Source organism: Ambystoma mexicanum, chromosome 9 (assembly GCF_040938575.1).
Source record: "Ambystoma mexicanum isolate Mex_15411 chromosome 9, UKY_AmexF1_1, whole genome shotgun sequence".
Taxonomy (NCBI): Eukaryota; Metazoa; Chordata; class Amphibia; order Caudata; family Ambystomatidae; genus Ambystoma; species Ambystoma mexicanum.
Window position 1 is genome coordinate 1408177386 of NC_090931.1, and position 23308 is coordinate 1408200693.

The following is a 23308-nucleotide window of genomic DNA, read 5'->3' on the forward strand; positions in this document are numbered from 1 at the left end:
TCTGTGAATGAGGCGGGGCAGATGTGATGCTATTAATGTGGCTATCTAGTTCTGTGAATGAGGCGGGGCAGATGTGATGCTATTGATGCGGCTATAGGAATCTGGTTCTGCGAATGAAACAGTGCAGATGTGATGCTATTCATGTGGCTATCTAGTTCTGTGAATGAGGCGGGGCAGATGTGATGCTATTAATGAGGCTATAGGAATCTGGTTTTGCGATTGAAACAGTGCAGATGTGATGCTATCCATGTGGCTATCTAGTTCTGTGAATGAGGCAGGGCAGATGTGATGCAATTCATGTGGCTATCTAATTCTGTGAATGAGGCGGGGCAGATGTGATACTATTAATGCGGCTATACAAATCTGGTTCTGCAAATGAAACAGTGCAGATGTGGTGCTATTCATGTGGCTATCTAGTTCTGTGAATGAGGCGGGGCAGATGTGACGCTATTCATGTGGCTATCTAGTTCTGTGAATGAGGCGGGCCGGATGTGATGCTATTCATGTGGCTATCTAGTTCTGTGAATGAAGCGGGGCAGATGTGATGCTATTAATGTGGCTATCTAGTTCTGTTAATGAGGCGGGGCAGATGTGATGCTATTAATGTGGCTATCGGGATATGGTTCTGCAAAGGAAGCGATGCAGATGTAATACTATTTATGCGGCTATAGGAATCTGGTTCTGCAAATGAAACAGTGCAGATGTGATGCTATTCATGTTGCTATCGGGATCTGGTTCTATGAATGAGACGGCAGATGTGATGCTATTAATGTGGCTATAGGAATCTAGTTCTACAAAGGAAGCAATGCATATTGTATTCTATTAATGCGGCTATAGGAATCTGGTTCTGCGAAGGAAACAGTGAAGATGTGGTAGTATTCATCTGGCTATCTAGTTCTGTGAATGAGGCGGGGCAGATGTTATGCTATTCATGTGGCTATCTAGTTTTGTGAATGAGGCGGGGCAGATGTGATGCTATTCATGTGGCTATCTAGTTCTGAAAATGAGGCGGGGCAGATGTGATGCTATTAACGTGGCTATCTAGTTCTGTAAATGAGGAGGCAGATGTGATGCTATTAATGTGGCTATCGGGATCTGGTTCTGCAAAGGAAGCGATGCAGATGTAATACTATTTATGCGGCTATAGGAATCTGGTTCTGCAAATGAAACAGTGCAGATGTGATGCTATTCATGTTGCTATCGGGATCTGGTTCTATGAATGAGGCGGCAGATGTGATGCTATTAATGTGGCTATAGGAATCTAGTTCTACAAAGGAAGCAATGCATATTGTATTCTATTAATGCGGCTATAGGAATCTGGTTCTGCGAATGAAACAGTGAAGATGTGATGCTATTCATGTGGCTATCTAGTTCTGTGAATGAGGCGAGGCAGATGTGATGTTATTAATGTGGCTATCGACATCTGTTTCTGCAAATGAAACAGTGCAGATGTGATGCTATTCATGTGGCTATTGGGATCTGGTTCTATGAATGAGGCGGCAGATGTGATGCTATTAATGTGGCTATAGGAATCTAGTTCTGCAAAGGAAGCAATGCATATTGTATTCTATTAATGTGGCTATAGGAATCTGGTTCTGTGAATGAAACAGTGCAGATGTGATGCTATTCATGTGGCTATCTAGTTCTGTGAATGAGGCGGGGCAGATGTGATGCTATTAATGTGGCTATCGGGTCCTGGTTCTGCAAAGGAAGCGATGCAGATGTAATGCTATTAATGTGGCTATAGGAATCTGGTTCTGCAAAAGAAACAGTGCAGATGTGGTGCTGTTAATGTGGCTATCGGGATCTGGTTCTGTGAATGAGGTGGTGCAGATTTGATGCTATTAATGCGGCTATAGGAATCTGGTTCTGCGAATGAAACAGTGCAGATGTGATGCTATTCATGTTGCTATCTAGTTCTGTGAATGAGGCGGGGCAGATGTGATGCTATTCATGTGGCTATTTAGTTCTGTGAATGAGGCGGGGCAGATGTGATGCTATTAATGTGGCTATCTAGTTCTGTGAATGAGGCGGGGCAGAAGTGATGCTATTAATGGGGCTATATGAATCTGGTTCTGCGAATGAAACAGTGCAGATGTGGTACTATTCATGTGGCTGTCTAGTTCTGTGAATGAGGCGGGGCAGATGTGGTGCTATTCATGTGGCTATCTAGTTCTGTGAATGAGGCAGGGCAGATGTGATGCTAATAATGCAGCATTCGGAATCTGGTTCTGTGAATGAGGCGGGACAGATGTGATGCTATTATTGTGGCTATAGGAATCTGGTTCTGCAAATGAAAAAGTGCAGATGTGATGCTATTCATGTGGCTATAGGAGTCTGGTTCTGCGAATGAAACAGTGCAGATGTGATGCTAATAATGCGGCATTCGGAATCTGGTTCTGTGAATGAGGCGGGACAGATGTGATGCGATTATTGTGGCTATAGGAATCTGGTTCTGCAAATGAAACAGTGCAGATGTGATGCTATTCATGTGGCTATCTAGTTCTGTGAATAAGGTGGGGCAGATGTGATGCTATTCAAGTGGCTATCTAGTTCTGTGAATGAGGCGGGGCAGATGTAATGATATTAATGTGGCTATAGGAATCTAGTTCTGCAAAGGAAGCAATGCATATTGTATTCTATTAATGCGGCTATAGGAATCTGGTTCTGCGAATGAAACAGTGCAGATGTGATGCTATTCATGTGGCTATCTAGTTCTGTGAATGAGGCGGGGCAGATGTGATGCTATTAATGTGGCTATCTAGTTCTGTGAATGAGGCGGGGCAGATGTGATGCTATTCATGTGGCTATCTAGTTCTGACAATGAGGCGGGGCAGATGTGATGCTATTAACGTGGCTATCTAGTTCTGTGAATGAGGAGGCAGATGTGATGCTATTAATGTGGCTATCGGGATCTGGTTCTGCAAAGGAAGCGATGCAGATGTAATACTATTTATGCGGCTATAGGAATCTGCTTCTGCAAATGAAACAGTGCAGATGTGATGCTGTTAATGTGGCTATAGGAGTCTGGTTCTGCGAATGAAACAGTGCAGATGTGATGCTAATAATGCGGCATTCGGAATCTGGTTCTGTGAATGAGGCGGGACAGATGTGATGCGATTATTGTGGCTATAGGAAACTGATTCTGCAAATGAAACAGTGCAGATGTGATGCTATTCATGTGGCTATCTAGTTCTGTGAATAAGGTGGGGCAGATGTGATGCTATTCATGTGGCTATCTAGTTCTGTGAATGAGGCGGGGCAGATGTAATGATATTAATGTGGCTATAGGAATCTAGTTCTGCAAAGGAAGCAATGCATATTGTATTCTATTAATGTGGCTATAGGAATCTGGTTCTGAGAATGAAACAGTGCAGATGTGATGCTATTCATGTGGCTATCTAGTTCTGTGAATGAGGTGGGGCAGATGTGATGCTATTCATGTGGCTATCTATTTCTGTGAATGAGGCGGGGCAGATGTGATGCCATTCATGTGGCCATCTAGTTCTGTGAATGAGGCGGGGCAGATGTGATGCTATTAATGCGGCTATAGGAATCTGGTTCTGCGAATGAAACAGTGCAGATGTGATGCTATTCATGTGGCTATCTAGTTCTGTGAATGAGGCGGGGCAGATGTGATGCTATTAATGCGGCTATAGGAATCTGGTTCTGCGAATGAAACAGTGCAGATGTGATGCTATTCATGTGGCTATCTAGTTCTGTGAATGAGGCGGGCAGATGTGATGCTATTCATGTGGCTATCTAGTTCTGTGAATGAGGCGGGGCAGATGTGATGCTATTAATGTGGCTATCGGGTCCTGGTTCTGCAAAGGAAGCGATGCAGATGTGATGATATTCATGTGGCTAATGGGATGGCAGATGTGATGCTATTAATGTGGCTATAGGAATCTAGTTCTGCAAATGAAGCAATGCATATTGTATTCTATTAATGTGGCTATAGGAATCTGGTTCTGCGAATGAAACAGGGCAGATGTGATGCTATTCATGTGGCTATCTAGTTCTGTGAATGAGGTGGGGCAGATGTGATGCTATTCATGTGGCTATCTAGTTCTGTGAATGAGGCGGGGCAGATGTAATGATATTAATGTGGCTATAGGAATCTAGTTCTGCAAAGGAAGCAATGCATATTGTATTCTATTAATGTGGCTATAGGAATCTGGTTCTGAGAATGAAACAGTGCAGATGTGATGCTATTCATGTGGCTATCTAGTTCTGTGAATGAGGTGGGGCAGATGTGATGCTATTCATGTGGCTATCTATTTCTGTGAATGAGGCGGGGCAGATGTGATGCCATTCATGTGGCCATCTAGTTCTGTGAATGAGGCGGGGCAGATGTGATGCTATTAATGCGGCTATAGGAATCTGGTTCTGCGAATGAAACAGTGCAGATGTGATGCTATTCATGTGGCTATCTAGTTCTGTGAATGAGGCGGGGCAGATGTGATGCTATTAATGCGGCTATAGGAATCTGATTCTGCGAATGAAACAGTGCAGATGTGATGCTATTCATGTGGCTATCTAGTTCTGTGAATGAGGCGGGGCAGATGTGATGCTATTCATGTGGCTATCTAGTTCTGTGAATGAGGCGGGGCAGATGTGATGCTATTAATGTGGCTATCGGGTCCTGGTTCTGCAAAGGAAGCGATGCAGATGTGATGCTATTCATGTGGCTAATGGGATGGCAGATGTGATGCTATTAATGTGGCTATAGGAATCTAGTTCTGCAAATGAAGCAATGCATATTCTATTCTATTAATGTGGCTATAGGAATCTGGTTCTGCGAATGAAACAGGGCAGATGTGATGCTATTCATGTGGCTATCTAGTTCTGTGAATGAGGCAGGGCAGATGTGATGCTATTAATGAGGCTATCGGGTCCTGGTTCTGCAATGGAAGCGATGCAGATGTAATGCTATTAATGTGGCTATAGGAATCTGGTTCTGCAAATGAAACAGTGCAGATGTGATGCTGTTAATGTGGCTATCGGGATCTGGTTCTGTGAATGAGGCGGTGCAGATGTGATGCTATTAATGCGGCTATAGGAATCTGGTTCTGCGAATGAAACAGTGCAGATGTGATGCTATTCATGTGGCTATCTAGTTCTGTGAATGAGGCGGGGCAGATGTGATGCTATTCATGTGGCTATCTAGTTCTGAAAATGAGGCGGGGCAGATGTGATGCTATTAACGTGGCTATCTAGTTCTGTGAATGAGGAGGCAGATGTGATGCTATTAATGTGGCTATCGGAATCTGGTTCTGCAAAGGAAGCGATGCAGATGTAATACTATTTATGCGGCTATAGGAATCTGCTTCTGCAAATGAAACAGTGCAGATGTAATGCTATTCATGTTGCTATCGGGATCTGGTTCTATGAATGAGGCGGCAGATGTGATGCTATTAATGTGGCTATAGGAATATAGTTCTACAAAGGAAGCAATGCATATTGTATTCTATTAATGCGGCTATAGGAATCTGGTTCTGCGAATGAAACAGTGAAGATGTGATGCTATTCATGTGGCTATCTAGTTCTGTGAATGAGGCGAGGCAGATGTGATGTTATTAATGTGGCTATCGACATCTGTTTCTGCAAATGAAACAGTGCAGATGTGATGCTATTCATGTGGCTATTGGGATCTGGTTCTATGAATGAGGCGGCAGATGTGATGCTATTAATGTGGCTATAGGAATCTAGTTCTGCAAAGGAAGCAATGCATATTGTATTCTATTAATGTGGCTATAGGAATCTGGTTCTGTGAATGAAACAGTGCAGATGTGATGCTATTCATGTGGCTATCTAGTTCTGTGAATGAGGCGGGGCAGATGTGATGCTATTAATGTGGCTATCGGGTCCTGGTTCTGCAAAGGAAGCGATGCAGATGTGGTGCTGTTAATGTGGCTATCGGGATCTGGTTCTGTGAATGAGGTGGTGCAGATTTGATGCTATTAATACGGCTATAGGAATCTGGTTCTGCGAATGAAACAGTGCAGATGTGATGCTATTCATGTTGCTATCTAGTTCTGTGAATGAGGCGGGGCAGATGTGATGCTATTCATGTGGCTATTTAGTTCTGTGAATGAGGCAGGGCAGATGTGATGCTATTAATGTGGCTATCTAGTTCTGTGAATGAGGCGGGGCAGAAGTGATGCTGGGGCTATATGAATCTGGTTCTGCGAATGAAACAGTGCAGATGTGGTACTATTCATGTGGCTGTCTAGTTCTGTGAATGAGGCGGGGCAGATGTGGTGCTATTCATGTGGCTATCTAGTTCTGTGAATGAGGCAGGGCAGATGTGATGCTAATAATGCAGCATTCGGAATCTGGTTCTGTGAATGAGGCGGGACAGATGTGATGCTATTATTGTGGCTATAGGAATCTGGTTCTGCAAATGAAAAAGTGCAGATGTGATGCTATTCATGTGGCTATAGGAGTCTGGTTCTGCGAATGAAACAGTGCAGATGTGATGCTAATAATGCGGCATTCGGAATCTGGTTCTGTGAATGAGGCGGGACAGATGTGATGCGATTATTGTGGCTATAGGAATCTGGTTCTGCAAATGAAACAGTGCAGATGTGATGCTATTTATGTGGCTATCTAGTTCTGTGAATAAGGTGGGGCAGATGTGATGCTATTCAAGTGGCTATCTAGTTCTGTGAATGAGGCGGGGCAGATGTAATGATATTAATGTGGCTATAGGAATCTAGTTCTGCAAAGGAAGCAATGCATATTGTATTCTATTAATGTGGCTATAGGAATCTGGTTCTGAGAATGAAACAGTGCAGATGTGATGCTATTCATGTGGCTATCTAGTTCTGTGAATGAGGTGGGGCAGATGTGATGCTATTCATGTGGCTATCTATTTCTGTGAATGAGGCGGGCAGATGTGATGCCATTCATGTGGCCATCTAGTTCTGTGAATGAGGCGGGGCAGATGTGATGCTATTAATGCGGCTATAGGAATCTGGTTCTGCGAATGAAACAGTGCAGATGTGATGCTATTCATGTGGCTATCTAGTTCTGTGAATGAGGCGGGGCAGATGTGATGCTATTCATGTGGCTATCTAGTTCTGTGAATGAGGCGGGGCAGATGTGATGCTATTCATGTGGCTATGTAGTTCTGTGAATGAGGCGGGGCAGATGTGATGCTATTAATGTGGCTATCTAGTTCTGTGAATGAGGCGGGGCAGATGTGATGCTATTGATGCGGCTATAGGAATCTGGTTCTGCGAATGAAACAGTGCAGATGTGATGCTATTCATGTGGCTATCTAGTTCTGTGAATGAGGCGGGGCAGATGTGATGCTATTAATGAGGCTATAGGAATCTGGTTTTGCGATTGAAACAGTGCAGATGTGATGCTATCCATGTGGCTATCTAGTTCTGTGAATGAGGCAGGGCAGATGTGATGCAATTCATGTGGCTATCTAATTCTGTGAATGAGGCGGGGCAGATGTGATACTATTAATGCGGCTATACAAATCTGGTTCTGCAAATGAAACAGTGCAGATGTGGTGCTATTCATGTGGCTATCTAGTTCTGTGAATGAGGCGGGGCAGATGTGACGCTATTCATGTGGCTATCTAGTTCTGTGAATGAGGCGGGCCGGATGTGATGCTATTCATGTGGCTATCTAGTTCTGTGAATGAAGCGGGGCAGATGTGATGCTATTAATGTGGCTATCTAGTTCTGTTAATGAGGCGGGGCAGATGTGATGCTATTAATGTGGCTATCAGGATATGGTTCTGCAAAGGAAGCGATGCAGATGTAATACTATTTATGCGGCTATAGGAATCTGGTTCTGCAAATGAAACAGTGCAGATGTGATGCTATTCATGTTGCTATCGGGATCTGGTTCTATGAATGAGACGGCAGATGTGATGCTATTAATGTGGCTATAGGAATCTAGTTCTACAAAGGAAGCAATGCATATTGTATTCTATTAATGCGGCTATAGGAATCTGGTTCTGCGAAGGAAACAGTGAAGATGTGGTAGTATTCATCTGGCTATCTAGTTCTGTGAATGAGGCGGGGCAGATGTTATGCTATTCATGTGGCTATCTAGTTCTGTGAATGAGGCGGGGCAGATGTGATGCTATTCATGTGGCTATCTAGTTCTGAAAATGAGGCGGGGCAGATGTGATGCTATTAACGTGGCTATCTAGTTCTGTAAATGAGGAGGCAGATGTGATGCTATTAATGTGGCTATCGGGATCTGGTTCTGCAAAGGAAGCGATGCAGATGTAATACTATTTATGCGGCTATAGGAATCTGGTTCTGCAAATGAAACAGTGCAGATGTGATGCTATTAATGTTGCTATCGGGATCTGGTTCTATGAATGAGGCGGCAGATGTGATGCTATTAATGTGGCTATAGGAATCTAGTTCTGCAAAGGAAGCAATGCATATTGTATTCTATTAATGTGGCTATAGGAATCTGGTTCTGTGAATGAAACAGTGCAGATGTGATGCTATTCATGTGGCTATCTAGTTCTGTGAATGAGGCGGGGCAGATGTGATGCTATTAATGTGGCTATCGGGTCCTGGTTCTGCAAAGGAAGCGATGCAGATGTAATGCTATTAATGTGGCTATAGGAATCTGGTTCTGCAAAAGAAACAGTGCAGATGTGGTGCTGTTAATGTGGCTATCGGGATCTGGTTCTGTGAATGAGGTGGTGCAGATTTGATGCTATTAATGCGGCTATAGGAATCTGGTTCTGCGAATGAAACAGTGCAGATGTGATGCTATTCATGTTGCTATCTAGTTCTGTGAATGAGGCGGGGCAGATGTGATGCTATTCATGTGGCTATTTAGTTCTGTGAATGAGGCGGGGCAGATGTGATGCTATTAATGTGGCTATCTAGTTCTGTGAATGAGGCGGGGCAGAAGTGATGCTATTAATGGGGCTATATGAATCTGGTTCTGCGAATGAAACAGTGCAGATGTGGTACTATTCATGTGGCTGTCTAGTTCTGTGAATGAGGCGGGGCAGATGTGGTGCTATTCATGTGGCTATCTAGTTCTGTGAATGAGGCAGGGCAGATGTGATGCTAATAATGCAGCATTCGGAATCTGGTTCTGTGAATGAGGCAGGACATATGTGATGCTATTATTGTGGCTATAGGAATCTGGTTCTGCAAATGAAAAAGTGCAGATGTGATGCTATTCATGTGGCTATCTAGTTCTGTGAATGAGGCGGGGCAGATGTGATGCTATTCATGTGGCTATCTAGTTCTGTGAATGAGGCGGGGCAGATGTAATGATATTAATGTGGCTATAGGAATCTAGTTCTGCAAAGGAAGCAATGCATATTGTATTCTATTAATGTGGCTATAGGAATCTGGTTCTGAGAATGAAACAGTGCAGATGTGATGCTATTCATGTGGCTATCTAGTTCTGTGAATGAGGCGGGGCAGATGTGATGCTATTCATGTGGCTATCTAGTTCTGTGAATGAGGTGGGGCAGATGTGATGATATTGATGTGGCTATCTAGTTCTGTGAATGAGGCGGGGCAGATGTGATGCCATTCATGTGGCCATCTAGTTCTGTGAATGAGGCGGGGCAGATGTGATGCTATTGATGGAGCTATAGGAATCTGGTTCTGCGAATGAAACAGTGCAGATGTGATGCTATTCATGTGGCTATCTAGTTCTGTGAATGAGGCGGGACAGATGTGATGCTATTAATGAGGCTATAGGAATCTGGTTTTGCGATTGAAACAGTGCAGATGTGATGCTATTCATGTGGCTATCTAGTTCTGTGAATGAGGCGGGGCAGATGTGATGCAATTCATGTGGCTATATAGTTCTGTGAATGAGGCGGGGCAGATGTGATGCTATTAATGTGGCTATCTAATTCTGTGAATGAGGCGGGGCAGATGTGATGCTATTAATGCGGCTATACGATTCTGGTTCTGCGAATGAAACAGTGCAGATGTGGTGCTATTCATGTGGCTATCTAGTTCTGTGAATGAGGCGGGGCAGATGTGACGCTATTCATGTGGCTATCTAATTCTGTGAATGATGCGGGCGGATGTGATGCTATTCATGTGGCTATCTAGTTCTGTGAATGAGGCGGGCAGATGTGATGCTATTAATGTGGCTATCTAGTTCTGTGAATGAGGCGGGGCAGATGTGATGCTATTAATGTGGCTATCGGGATATGGTTCTGCAAAGGAAGCGATGCAGATGTAATACTATTTATGCGGCTATAGGAATCTGGTTCTGCAAATGAAACAGTGCAGATGTGATACTATTCATGTTGCTATCGGGATTTGGTTCTATGAATGAGACAGCAGATGTGATGCTATTAATGTGGCTATAGGAATCTAGTTCTACAAAGGAAACAATGCATATTGTATTCTATTAATGCGGCTATAGGAATCTGGTTCTGCGAATGAAACAGTGAAGATGTGGTACTATTCATGTGGCTATCTAGTTCTGTGAATGAGGCGGGGCAGATGTGATGTTATTAATGTGGCTATCGACATCTGTTTCTGCAAATGAAACAGTGCAGATGTGATGCTATTCATGTGGCTAATGGGATCTGGTTCTATGAATGAGGCGGCAGATGTGATGCTATTAATGTGGCTATAGGAATCTAGTTCTGCAAAGGAAGCAATGCATATTGTATTCTATTAATGTGGCTATAGGAATCGGGTTCTGTGAATGAAACAGTGCAGATGTGATGCTATTCATATGGCTATCTAGTTCTGTGAATGAGGTGGGGCAGATGTGATGCTATTAATGTGGCTATCGGGTCCTGGTTCTGCAAAGGAAGCGATGCAGATGTAATGCTATTAATGTGGCTATAGGAATCTGGTTCTGCAAATGAAACAGTGCAGATGTGATGCTGTTAATGTGGCTATCGGGATCTGGTTCTGTGAATGAGGTGGTGCAGATCTGATGCTATTAATGCGGCTATAGGAATCTGGTTCTGCGAATGACACAGTGCAGATGTGATGCTATTCATGTTGCTATCTAGTTCTGTGAATGAGGCGGGGCAGATGTGATGCTATTCATGTGGCTATCTAGTTCTGTGAATGAGGCGGGGCAGATGTGATGCTATTAATGTGGCTATCTAGTTCTGTGAATGAGGCGGGGCAGAAGTGATGCTATTAATGCGGCTATATGAATCTGGTTCTGCGAATGAAACAGTGCAGATGTGGTGCTATTCATGTGGCTATATAGTTCTGTGAATGAGGCGGGGCAGATGTGATGCTATTCATGTGGCTAGCTAGTTCTGTGAATGAGGCAGGGCAGATGTGATGCTATTAATGTGGCTATCTAGTTCTGTGAATGAGGCGGGGCAGATGTGATGCTATTAATGTGGCTATCGGGATCTGGCTCTGCAAAGGAAGCGATGCAGATGTAATACTATTTATGCGGCTATAGGAATCTGGTTCTGCAAATGAAACAGTGCAGATGTGATGCTGTTAATGTGGCTATAGTAATCTGGTTCTGCGAATGAAACAGTGCAGATGTGATGCTAATAATGCGGCATTCGGAATCTGGTTCTGTGAATGAGGCGGGACAGATGTGATGCTATTATTGTGGCTATAGGAATCTGGTTCTGCAAATGAAACAGTGCAGATGTGAGGCTATTCATGTTGCTATCAGGATCTGTTTCTATGAACGAGGCGGCAGATGGGATGCTATTAATGTGGCTATAGGAATCTAGTTCTGCAAAGGAAGCAATGCATATTGTATTCTATTAATGTGGCTATAGGAATCTGGCTCTGCGAATGAAACAGTGCAGATGTGGTGCTATTCATGTGGCTATCTAGTTCTGTGAATGAGGCAGGGCAGATGTGATGCTATTCATGTGGCTATCTAGTTCTGTGAATGAGGCGGGGCAGATGTGATGCTATTAATGTGGCTATGGGAATCTGGTTCTGCGAATGAAACAGTGCAGATGTGATGCTATTCATGTGGCTATCTAGTTCTGTGAATGAGGTGTGGCAGATGTGATGGTATTAATGTGGCTATAGGAATCTGGTTCTGCAAATGAAACAGTGCAGATGTGATGCTGTTAATGTGGCTATCGGGATCTGGTTCTGTGAATGAGGCGGGGCAGATGTGATGCTATTAATACGGCTATAGGAATCTGGTTCTGCGAATGAAACAGTGCAGATGTGGTGCTATTCATGTGGCTATCTAGTTCTGTGAATGAGGCGGGGCAGATCTGAGGCTATTTATGTGGCTGTCGGAATGTGGTTCTGAGAATGTGCCTGTGAAAATGTGGTGCTATGAATGTAGCTGTCTTTATGGTTCTGCGAATGTGGCTGTGCAGAATGTGGCCCTGAGAATATTGCACTGCGAAAGGGCCTGTGAAGCTGAAATGCTACGAATGGTGCCACGACTACCTAGCCCTGTGAATGCGGTGGTGCAGATGTGATTCCATGAATGATGCCCTCTTAGTGTGGTTCTTTGACTGCGACCCTTTGACTGATGGCTCTCTACATTTGGTTCTGGAAATGTGGCAGGAGAATGTGGCTTTTGGGAATCTTGTTCTGTGTGTAAATGGGATTTCGGGAACATGTTTGTGGCTGGTTCAGTGAACAGTTGTGCAAATGTGGCTGAGATGCTGTGGCCTTAGGTATGTAGACTAGCTGTTTAATGTGGATTAATCTATTTGATTTTGCTAATAGGAAGATGTATGTGGTAATAAGGTACTGTGGATGTTGCGCCTAAATGTCTCTATGTTCATGTAATGGGGATGTGGGAATCAGGTTTTGTGGATGTGTTTGTGGCAATTTGAATTTGTTTCTATTAGTGTGGCTGAAGGAAAATGGCCGTGTAAAGGCAATGGGAATAGGGTCATGTTAATGTGCCTTTGTAAAGGTGGTTCTCTTGGTGTTTTATCCCGTTTGCCAAATTCAAGCTCGGAATATACAGGGCAATAGGGTAAGGTGTCCAGATAAAAAAGGGACATGCCATAGACATAGAAGTAGGACTATAGTAAACACAAACAGGGTTTGGATAAAATTGTAGTCCTACTTCTATGTCGCTGGCCTGTTGTGGGGATGTGTTCACAGGCACACTCCTCTCATTGGAGAAGAGCGGCCAGGGAGGGGAAGAGGAAGGAAATGGGGGCGTGAAAAGCCTACGCACGCAAGAAGAGTCACGCTAGGGCCCCGATATCAGGCTTTCTGAAACGGTTCCTGGCAAAAAGCACGAATGCAGCCACCCGTCCATCCAATCCCAGGCCGGGGTTTATTAAATTAAAATCTCTCGGGACCCCGGGACAGAGAGCGATTTCCTTGGACTATCCCGGGAAACCAGAACGTGTGGTCATGCTACAATAGGCCAATACCTGAAGTGCAGGCCCAACATGCCAGTATAGGCCCATTTTGTGGGTCAAAGTGGGGTAATTTATTGGCCAAAGTGATCCAGCTTGCAGTTTTAACCAGTGTAAATGAACAAATATTCTTTAAACTGTACAATTTGCAACATATTTTACCAGCAAAACCTTTTCAAACAGTATCACAAAAGGAACACATTGCCATTTGTAACGGTGGGCCACTTCTTCATTGATGCCCGAGCCAACCTCAGTCCATCCCTGACCGAATCCAGCCCTTTGCATCCGCCCTCCTTTGGCTACAGCTGAGCTGAAGTGGATAAGGGGCTAAGTCAATTTCACTGAGGGTAGGAACCTGCTGGGCTTGGAGGTGCCCCTGGAAATGTGATGCCATGAGGCGTGTGTGGTAATGATTAGCAACGACGTGCCTTTGCGAAACATGAGGGAGCGGGATGCCTGGAGAAATGTGGGGCCAGAGGTGTACGTGGCATTTTGTGAGCTGACCTGATGACTGCGATCCTAAGACTCCCTGCTGTGTTTACCACCGCAATGTGACTGTGCGAGCGAGCAAACTTCACATGACAATCCACGGTGCACATGTGTGGTTGTGGAATGCAGTAGTCTGCCCCTATGCATGTGACTGTTTGAATGCAGAAAGCGTGAAGGGGGTTGTGTTCACGTGCGGTGTATAGTGGACTGTGGATTTACCAGGCGCATCCAATTACTGTTTCTATTTCACAAGCAGACAATATAGTTACTCCGTTTTTCTATGTGATAAATGTATTTTTCACACAGGCACCCTGTGACGCAGCATATGCTGACCATTCCCAGGCTGTCCCTGGGAGGTTGTGGCTCTGAGCAGAGCCATGTGCGCCAAAGTGTTTCATCCCTCAAGCCTGTGGGTTGACGGATTGATTGGGTATTTATTGAGCGCACGAACACCGGAGGCATCTTGGCGCAAAACCCACAGAACAACCAACAAGTATGCGAGAAAAGGAATAGGGAACTAGAACAGCAACGTTTTTGAAGAACAACGAAAGGAAAGATGGTCTTGGATGGCCCAAGGGGTCAAGGGGAGTGTGTTCCACAGCCTCGTGGCTGCAACAGAGACCTTTGAATAAGAGGCACAAAAATAGTGCAACTGTTTTGTGAACAAAGAGGACAACCTGGTGGGGAGGGTCGAAATTTATCGTGGAGATATTCCACTCCCATTCCGTAGAACGGCCGATGCACCGGGCACAAAGATTTGAAATGGATCCGTTTAGCCACCGGCAGCCAATGAAGGTGGAGAAAAATAGGGGGGGATGCGCGCTGCCAACGGCAGGCGCCCCAATGTCCGCTCCGCGCAGTGCTCATGCTTTGTGAAGTTAGTGCAAGATGTGCATCCTGATGCATCCGTGGTTCTCCCGTGGGGGTTGGGAGATTCATGTTAGACATCACAGTGGCCCAATACTTGGGTTTCTGACATTGTGAATTAACATTAGGATCCATGCTGCTATGAATTTAGTTTCGAATAATTTTTTTAATGATTGAAATGTTGAGTGTATCATTACCGATATCACTTCAAAAATGATTCAGGCCATGTTCTGAATGCAATCAAAATACTCTTATCTTGTAAACTCAAGGTTTTTATTTGTTTAAATTTTAATAATTATTAGTTCAAAACAAAATTTCAAAAGATAAGAAGTAAAGAAATATTCTTGATAAAAAAGTGTGAAGAGTAAAAACCACACATGTTCAAACAAACTTAAAGGTGTTAATCATATTTAGAATTGAACAATAAAACAATAAGTAAGGGGCAATCATTACTAATCAACAAACATAAAGTAGTATTGAGGCACCTGGCTAAGGTGCTATTTGCTACTCTGCCAATGCTCTAATTTTTGAATTGGCTTCTTAGTTATGAGCAGGTCTGCCATTGTGTGCCCGTGGGTCCTGTATGTGGACACGTACGCTTGCGCAATTAAATTAAAATTGCTGGGAGCTATTTCGCTCTGGCTTCTACGCTAGCATAGCCCGGTTAGCTTCAAACCAAGAGTCACCAGGAGCTACCTTTGGCTCCCCAGGCCAACTGGTGCCTTGCAAACATGCGCCTGTGACATTGACGCTTAATGCTTGAGAATTTCAATAAAAAAAGAATTAGGGCAGATTCAAATATAATGGATCATACATAATGGGCAAAAAGTCAAAGTGTGCATGTCATGAGGAGGTTTGATGTGCAGTGATGTTGTGTACTGGGTCCAGTGGTGTTGTGTGCAGTGTGCTGTGTACTGGGTAATGCCTGTTATCCAGGAGCTTCTTTTAGCTCCAGCTCAACACATCTTAATTTCGAACTTTGCACAGATGTGTGTATGTGTGTATGCGTGTGAGTGAATGCAAGTTTGAATACATGGCTGTAAGTGCCTGTGTTCTGTTGCTTATGTGTGCTTGTGTGATTCTGTGATCAGTTAGCCAAGGCATAATGGCTTCTCTCTGCTCTGCTGGCCTAACCATTCATATGTGGTAAGAGTGTGTTTTCTATTCATTTATGTGTGCGCATGTGTGTGTATTGTGCCATTATAATGGTCTATGTGTATCAGAATATTATCAATATGGGTTGCATGTGCACACCTGTGTGCATATTGGGCACTGTATTGAAAGATCTTACATGTGTATCTATTGGGCCTATTACCATAACGAGTGGCAATGCTCCCCACTGGTTGCAATTGAAAAATAACGCAGGTGGTACATGTCTGCAAATCACAGAAGGGAAGAATACCACATGACTGCAAACTCTGTTGCACCGGTCCATCAACAGTGGTCAAACATAGCCATGATCAACCCCCATCATAGAAGGTATGACGTCATCACATCGTGGTCATTACAAAGAAATGTAAGGTCAGCTCTGAGCAGATCTTAAAACGTGTTTACCCCTAAGCTGCTGCCACAAACCAAAGTGCGGGCTGTGCGGTGTTGCCTCAAGCTCATATTGACATGGGGAAGCCTGTCCATAGGGGTCCTGTCTATGCCTAGCAAAATGCAGATGTTTTGGTCTGGATGCGTTTTTAACCTCCAGTGGTGTTTGCCATTCACCTTGTTATGGCTCTAAAGAACATTAAGAAAAATTCCTCCTGCCAGTGGCATCTATATGCGTGCCGGTACCTTTCACATCCTCGTCGCCAGTTGTTGAGCCCCTTGTGGGCCGAACCACGCACATTAAATGATCAAACAGGAGCCAGTCTCCATTCCAACCTTTCCTTTATTCCTCCGTCATACAACTAACTTCCCTCTTCCCTTGCCCCTCCCTTTCCTCCTACCTCCCACTTCCTGCCACCGTTCTGCGCCCTTTCTCCTTAAAGGGGCCAGGCCCTTATACACTCACAACACAGAGTAGTAAAAGTTAGCGACAATGGAAATACCTTGTTTTTAAATATCAAATGGCAAGACCAGTTTTTCGAGGATTAAAACACGTTGGTTTGAAAAAATATTTTTTGAACATACATCTTTTGTGTGATATCCATTCGTAGACATGTCAGGTTTCTTGGCCTATTTGTTAACGTTATGTTTCACATGTTTTTCCCACTGATGCACTCCCAGCATCGCCCTATCCTATCCTAATGTCGTCTCATGTTAGAACGCCACAACACCACCGTCTGTCCACTTTTATCCTCCTGACACTTTTACATCTTTTCCCCCAAAGCATCTGCTCCTTTGCCCCTGTTGTGCAGCATTGTCTTGTTGCCAAATCCACTGTGTTGCGCCTGAGTTATCCTCCTGGCTGTATATGCCACCATTGCCACTGCAAATTACTGTCACGATGCTGCACTTACAATAAATGAAAGTATGACCATTGTAAATCACTTAAATAAAGCTATGCAAATATATGCCAGCACTGTCACTGTTTATGATGTTCATGTTACTTTACCTACAATATATGCCAGCATTCATATTTCATAGCATGTTAATGTTCACCCACAATATATGCTGGTATTGCCACTAAAAATCATTTTCGTGAAGCTGCACCAATATGTGCTAGAATTGCCACTGCTTACCACTTGTATGCACCTGCAATATATGCCAGCATTCATTGATGTTGTGCCCATAATAGATGCCATCTTTACCAGTGTACATCTCTTTTATGAAGCTATGTCTGCAATATGGCAGTATTCACACTGTAAATGATTTACAAGAAGTGCACCAATATATGCACACATTGACACTGCATATCGCTTTCATGATGCTGCACTAACAACATATGCCAGTATCCATACAATATCCATACAGTATCCAACTACAAATCAAGTTCAAGAAATATTGATGTTTAGCCCACAGTACATGCCAGCATTGCCACTGTAAATATATGTCATGAGTTTGTACCCAGAAACATGCCAGTGTTGCCACTATATTTTGTATGAAGCTACATCAACTCAATATATATCTTGGCATTGCCACTACATAATATTTTTATGAATCTGCAACGACATAATATATGGTAGCAATCATAGTGTAAATCACGCACAAAATGTGTTAGCACTATGCCACTGTAGAAAATATTCATGATGTAACTTCCCTCCCCCACCAAATGCTTACACCCACACACATGCATGCAGTCAGTCACACTTCCACAACAATACACAGACACAGACTCAGTCACTCACATGTGCATTCCCTCATTCACACGCCTATACACAAGCACAAACAGACACATACTACATACCACTGAACTAAAGACTGATACACATTAACAAAAAAAACAAAAAAATACCTTGATATGCAGTGACCTTCTCTCTAGTTCTGCATGACAGCACTGTAGTAGGATTATACATTAACCAGAGGAGTGGTGTGGATGGAACATGTGAGGACTACTGGCAGATCACTGCTTGGTTGCCAGGCAACGATTACTTATAGGTTCTGTTCCAATCACTGCTTCAACACTGATTGTGTGCAACACTGCTTCCTCCTGTGTCTGTGTGCATTTTATTAAGGGGGGGTAGAGAAACAACCTCTCTGTTTCTTATCTTACAACTTGACATCCACCTTTGGTTATTTGTGCTGGTTGTTTTACACTTTTACCTCAGTTTGTTTTTACTTTTTTATTTGTTGAACCTTTTTAGCTATAAAATGTTTTTTTTTCTGAAATTTTGGAACCACATACCATGCATGCATAGTTAAAATAAAATTGGTTAAGTATAATTGAGGGGCACAGGTCATGCATGACTTTTTTGGCACTGAATCAGTCTCTCTTTAACAGAAGTTTAAAGGTTGTTTTGTTTTATAATGCATGCTTGTTAGGGAAATACATAGAATCAATAGCCAAATTCACATCCTTTGGGTGCATCTTGTAGAGGAGCAGTTCGACACATTTTCCCTAACTCCCGCCCCTTCGCCGCCATCATATTGGGACAGCAGGAAAAGAACACTGTATTGGATCCCATGTGTTGTTCCTATACTGCATCGATTGTATGAGAGGTGAAATGCACTCAGACAGCCGTACCGAATGTACCCTCGCACTGAAATTGAGGAAGGATGCCATGTGGAAGGATGTCAGCAAGTACCATTAGGCATCATGGAGCACTGAGTCAAACCTGACGAGAGCACAGTGGTGTCATAAAGCAAATATACATAGCCATACTTAAACAATATGAAAATACTTAAGAGAGACAATGTAACTAAAGTGATACGAGAAACATGTACAAAATGATAAAGTAATCATGAATAAAAAAGAAGACAAAGTAACTTGCTGACCAATAAGTGTAAATACGCAGTAATGCAAGGTAGAAAATACAACTAGAAGCTTGCTATAGAGGAATATATAATGTGGCTAGGACGGCCATAATTTGAAATTGATACCGGCTCGTGTCAGGATTCAATTCAGCTACCTCAGAGACAGATCAGGGTTGAAGAATAAGGAGACGCTTGAAGAACATCTTTGTGTGCAAAACAAAGAGGATTCTATGTTGGCTTAGGATCAGGGATGCTAATTTTCAAGGAATAGCTGCAAAGCAGACAGATAAACCATGGAAGAGACATATTTCTCTTTGAGTAAAGAAGAAGAAAACATCTGCAGGAGACAAGTATTGGACAATTAAATGTGTATGAAGTCTATACAAGATGGAGTGTGCAAGTATCTAGAGGCCAAGAACAGCAATGACACTCAGTATAATTAAATCAAATAGCAGTAAATAAGAGGTTGAAATGGACACATTTGTGGTCTCTTCACGTCTGAGTCAGAAGTCGAAAACAAGGGCTATTGAATAAACTTCGGATGAAGATAGTGATGTGCTTACACTCCCTTGATTGTCCCAGTACATAGAGCAGGCTACAAGGTCAACTAAATATGGGAAACATTGGCTCATGGCCAGCCTGTTGAGAGACAATGGACTAATTGGGAAAGTGGGGAGTAATCTGATGTGATTCAAGCACCTAGGTTTCGTTCCACTTAAATGCTGCTAGCCGAGCTGAATGTCCAAGGTTGGGTGAGAATGCCAACCAATCATTGGGTCTATGGGGCAATCTGCTATACAATGTTGCATAGATCAATCCACTGCGATTTTGTTCGCTATTGAGCTTAGGGCCCTTTAGGAACATGCATGGGATGGGATCACACAGAATAACTCCAAGTCCAAATAACTGAACCACCTCAGGAAGATGTCAAAGTACTGTTTTATTAACAATTATTTAAAACAGGGAGCTTACAGCGAACATGAATGGACGTATGCTCAGGTTCTCTCAGCGATTTCCACACAAATAATAGCTTTTATATAAAAAAATATGTCAGTGATGATGTCATACTATGTGGCAAATAATGAAAAAACCTATCAAGGGTCAGGATGGACTTAAATGGAACATCCAAGCACACATTCTATAGGACCTAGATTTGGGATTGGGTACCCACTGTCAGGTGCTGGTAAGAAAGCTCCGCCGCCATCGCAGCTTCAAATCCCGGCAAGGCCAACTCAGCCATTCATCCTTCCGAGGTCTATAAATGAGTATCAATTTCGGTTGGGTGATATTGTATGTACATATATGCTTTGTAAAGCGCTTTGGATAAAGGTGCTATATAAAAGAAAACGTATCATTATCATTAACATATGCCTAACTCTAAAATATGTCATCTTTAGAAACATTAACATGGTTTCTCATTGATTTTCAAACTATACGGTCCTTTATTATTCGGACTAATACAATTGGTTGGCACGCTTATGCCAGGTCTGGAACATTCGGTTGACTTAGCAGCATGTAAGACCAGACCCAAGGGCAAGGAGATGGGGCATGACACTACCTCCCCACCCAATTAGCCCAGCATCTCTCATTACCCATGCCTTCTGCCATAAAGAGTCTTTGAACTTGGCCTTGCAAAGTAACCATGTCTTTACAATCCATGGGAGTGAGAGCACTCACTAGCATGTTCTGGGACTCTATAGTTTGAGCTCTATCTTCATTCTTGGCCCACTTGACAGGAGAACACAATTTGGTCCAATTTGCAGGTTTTAAAGGCTTTGAATGAATTAAACTTTGCACTCTTGGTGTTCTTCATTTGCACCTTAACCAGGGATGATTCATCCTTCACATGTTTTTGCTCCTTTCCAGAATAGATAGCTGACCTTGGCTGTTTCAGTCTTGACTTCAGATCAGACAACCTCACCATATAGCTTCACGATTCTGCTTATTCTTGCTGCAACACAGTTTCGCTTCCCTCTTTATCAGTCCTGGCTTGCTAAATTCATGATACTAATGCACAGCTACTATACAATGCTGGCTTTGCCTGCATTCTATTTACTACGTGTAGCCAGCTTCTATGATAGTCTAATTGTGTTTCAGCACCTGTACAATGTTTGATTGGTTGGTTCTCTGCTGCACGTCATGCACATGTAATCTTCTTCGTATTTAAAAGTACACTTGATTCGTCACTTCGTCATTACTTTGTCATTAGTTTCTTTAGGATCCATACATCTTCTTCAGCCAGTATCTTGAGACATTGTATATGTCTCTTGTGACGTCACTAGCTTCTTTCTTTGCTCTTTTTCATATTCCGTCAGGGAGTTCCTTCCTTTGGTTGTCATCACTTCGAGGATACATTCAGTATGGTTATCTTCTTAATGGGTATCGTCTTTCAAACACACGCTGCAATATTGGCGCAACTGCTGGTGTCAAACTGCACGATCTCAGGTCTCCAACATGTGGGAGGAAGGGGGACACGATTTCCTGCAGCGGCCTGCAGCTGCTCCCCTACACTATAATCAGTATTATACGTATTGAGAGGTAGTTCGAGATGTGCCTCACAGATAAGAGACATCCAATGGTGTACTATCCCCTATCTATTCTATAAGTTGATATTTTCCCCTAACCAATCCCTCCCACTAATACGTTTTACAGTTTGTCACGTAGGATGAGGTCATAGATGACACATATTGGGCTATAAGACCTCTGTGCGACCAAGTTCATGGGTAAGTGTGCAAGCAGCAGTCTGATGTCTGCCAGTTGATCCTGGTTTATTAAATTGAGAATAAATGAGTACTTCCAGTACGCTTCCATAAACCTTTGCTCAACCACAAGCATTGTTGAGTTATGGAATCAATTTGCCTGTTCTTCAGTGTGACAATCTCGCTAAGATGATGACAACAAATAATTGATTGTATAGGTCTGTCAGTTGGCCAGAACTCTAATCTCATCTACGACCTGCCAAAGAGTTTCTCAACCACAATTTCTTGGGAGCTGTGGATTTCAGCTTCCCGCATATAGAGTGACCAACTGACAAATGGCCAAACCGACCTTTCCACTGTATCTATCTGCTATGTAAATGTATTACCTGCTATATTGTCATTGATCTGCACGTTTTTGTGATTGATCTGTACGTTTTTGTGATTGTTTAACCTTGTAACTTGTAAGACTAAAGTATTCTTATCTTCGCACCCTGACACCTTCGGGGCCGGCACGCGTTACCAATAAAGAAAGAAAGAAAGAAAGAAAGAAACAAACAGAGTGTAAAAGAATCCCAATGTATTTTGGATTTTGGTCTTCAAATCCCATGTAAGTTCGGCTGAACTTTCTCAGAAGTAATCTGCGGGCTCCTGCAATTCTCCCATGCACTCACTTTGAAATGGATTGCACATTAAAAAGATTTGTCAAAGCAAGGCATTTTGCTGTTATGCCTCCATTGAATGCTTGATTAGAAATCAGTGATGTGGTAGAAGTGGAATATGGAGTTGAGATAAGATCTCCACAGGTCGGTCCTCCTCATCAGTGTGTTTCGTTGTACACTTGCATGACATTTTCAGGCAAATAATAGATTCCTCTGGAAGCCGTCTCAGTTTTTCACCTGGTCAAGACCGATCAGATTCCATTCACAGTGTATTTGCGGGCAACGTTTAAAGGAAAGGGACAAAGAAAGAGTAAAAAGTGAGTTTGTCTTGTTTATCCTTTTCCCCTTCGCTTTGTGAAGGTTTAAAATTGCATGCAGGGACCCCATGGCACATACATGCTGATGTTCTTACATCATGTCCCACATTAGGACCTACCTACATGTCATTATTGGGTCAGTTCATGGGAAGCTACGACGCCATTAAGTCCAATGATCTTTGGGACGTTAGTTTAAATACAAACCTGGAGAGAGTCCACATAGCATTGTTCCAAATTTGGGGAGTGGTGTGCGCAAAGCTGAACGCACAATGTAGGCAGCACTTTACACATGAGCTGTAGTGCACAGTAATCACAATGTCATTTCTATATTTTGTTATAAGCATTGTATGAAGTTAAATAAAATGTTTAGGAAAATGAAGAACATTCTATGATCTGATGAAATATGACATGTTTTATAGATGTGTTTTTATAGATGTTTATGGATGTGTCTTGGAGCATCGTTTTTATGGCAGATTGATGTATGAATTGAAGTGCGTTAGGTCTTTTAAATATATGTTGTATTGTGATTTTGTAAAGGTTCTAATATGAATCAAAACAAATAATAAATAAATAAATAATAATATTGGTGGTCCCCTGTATTCAGTTGACTATTTT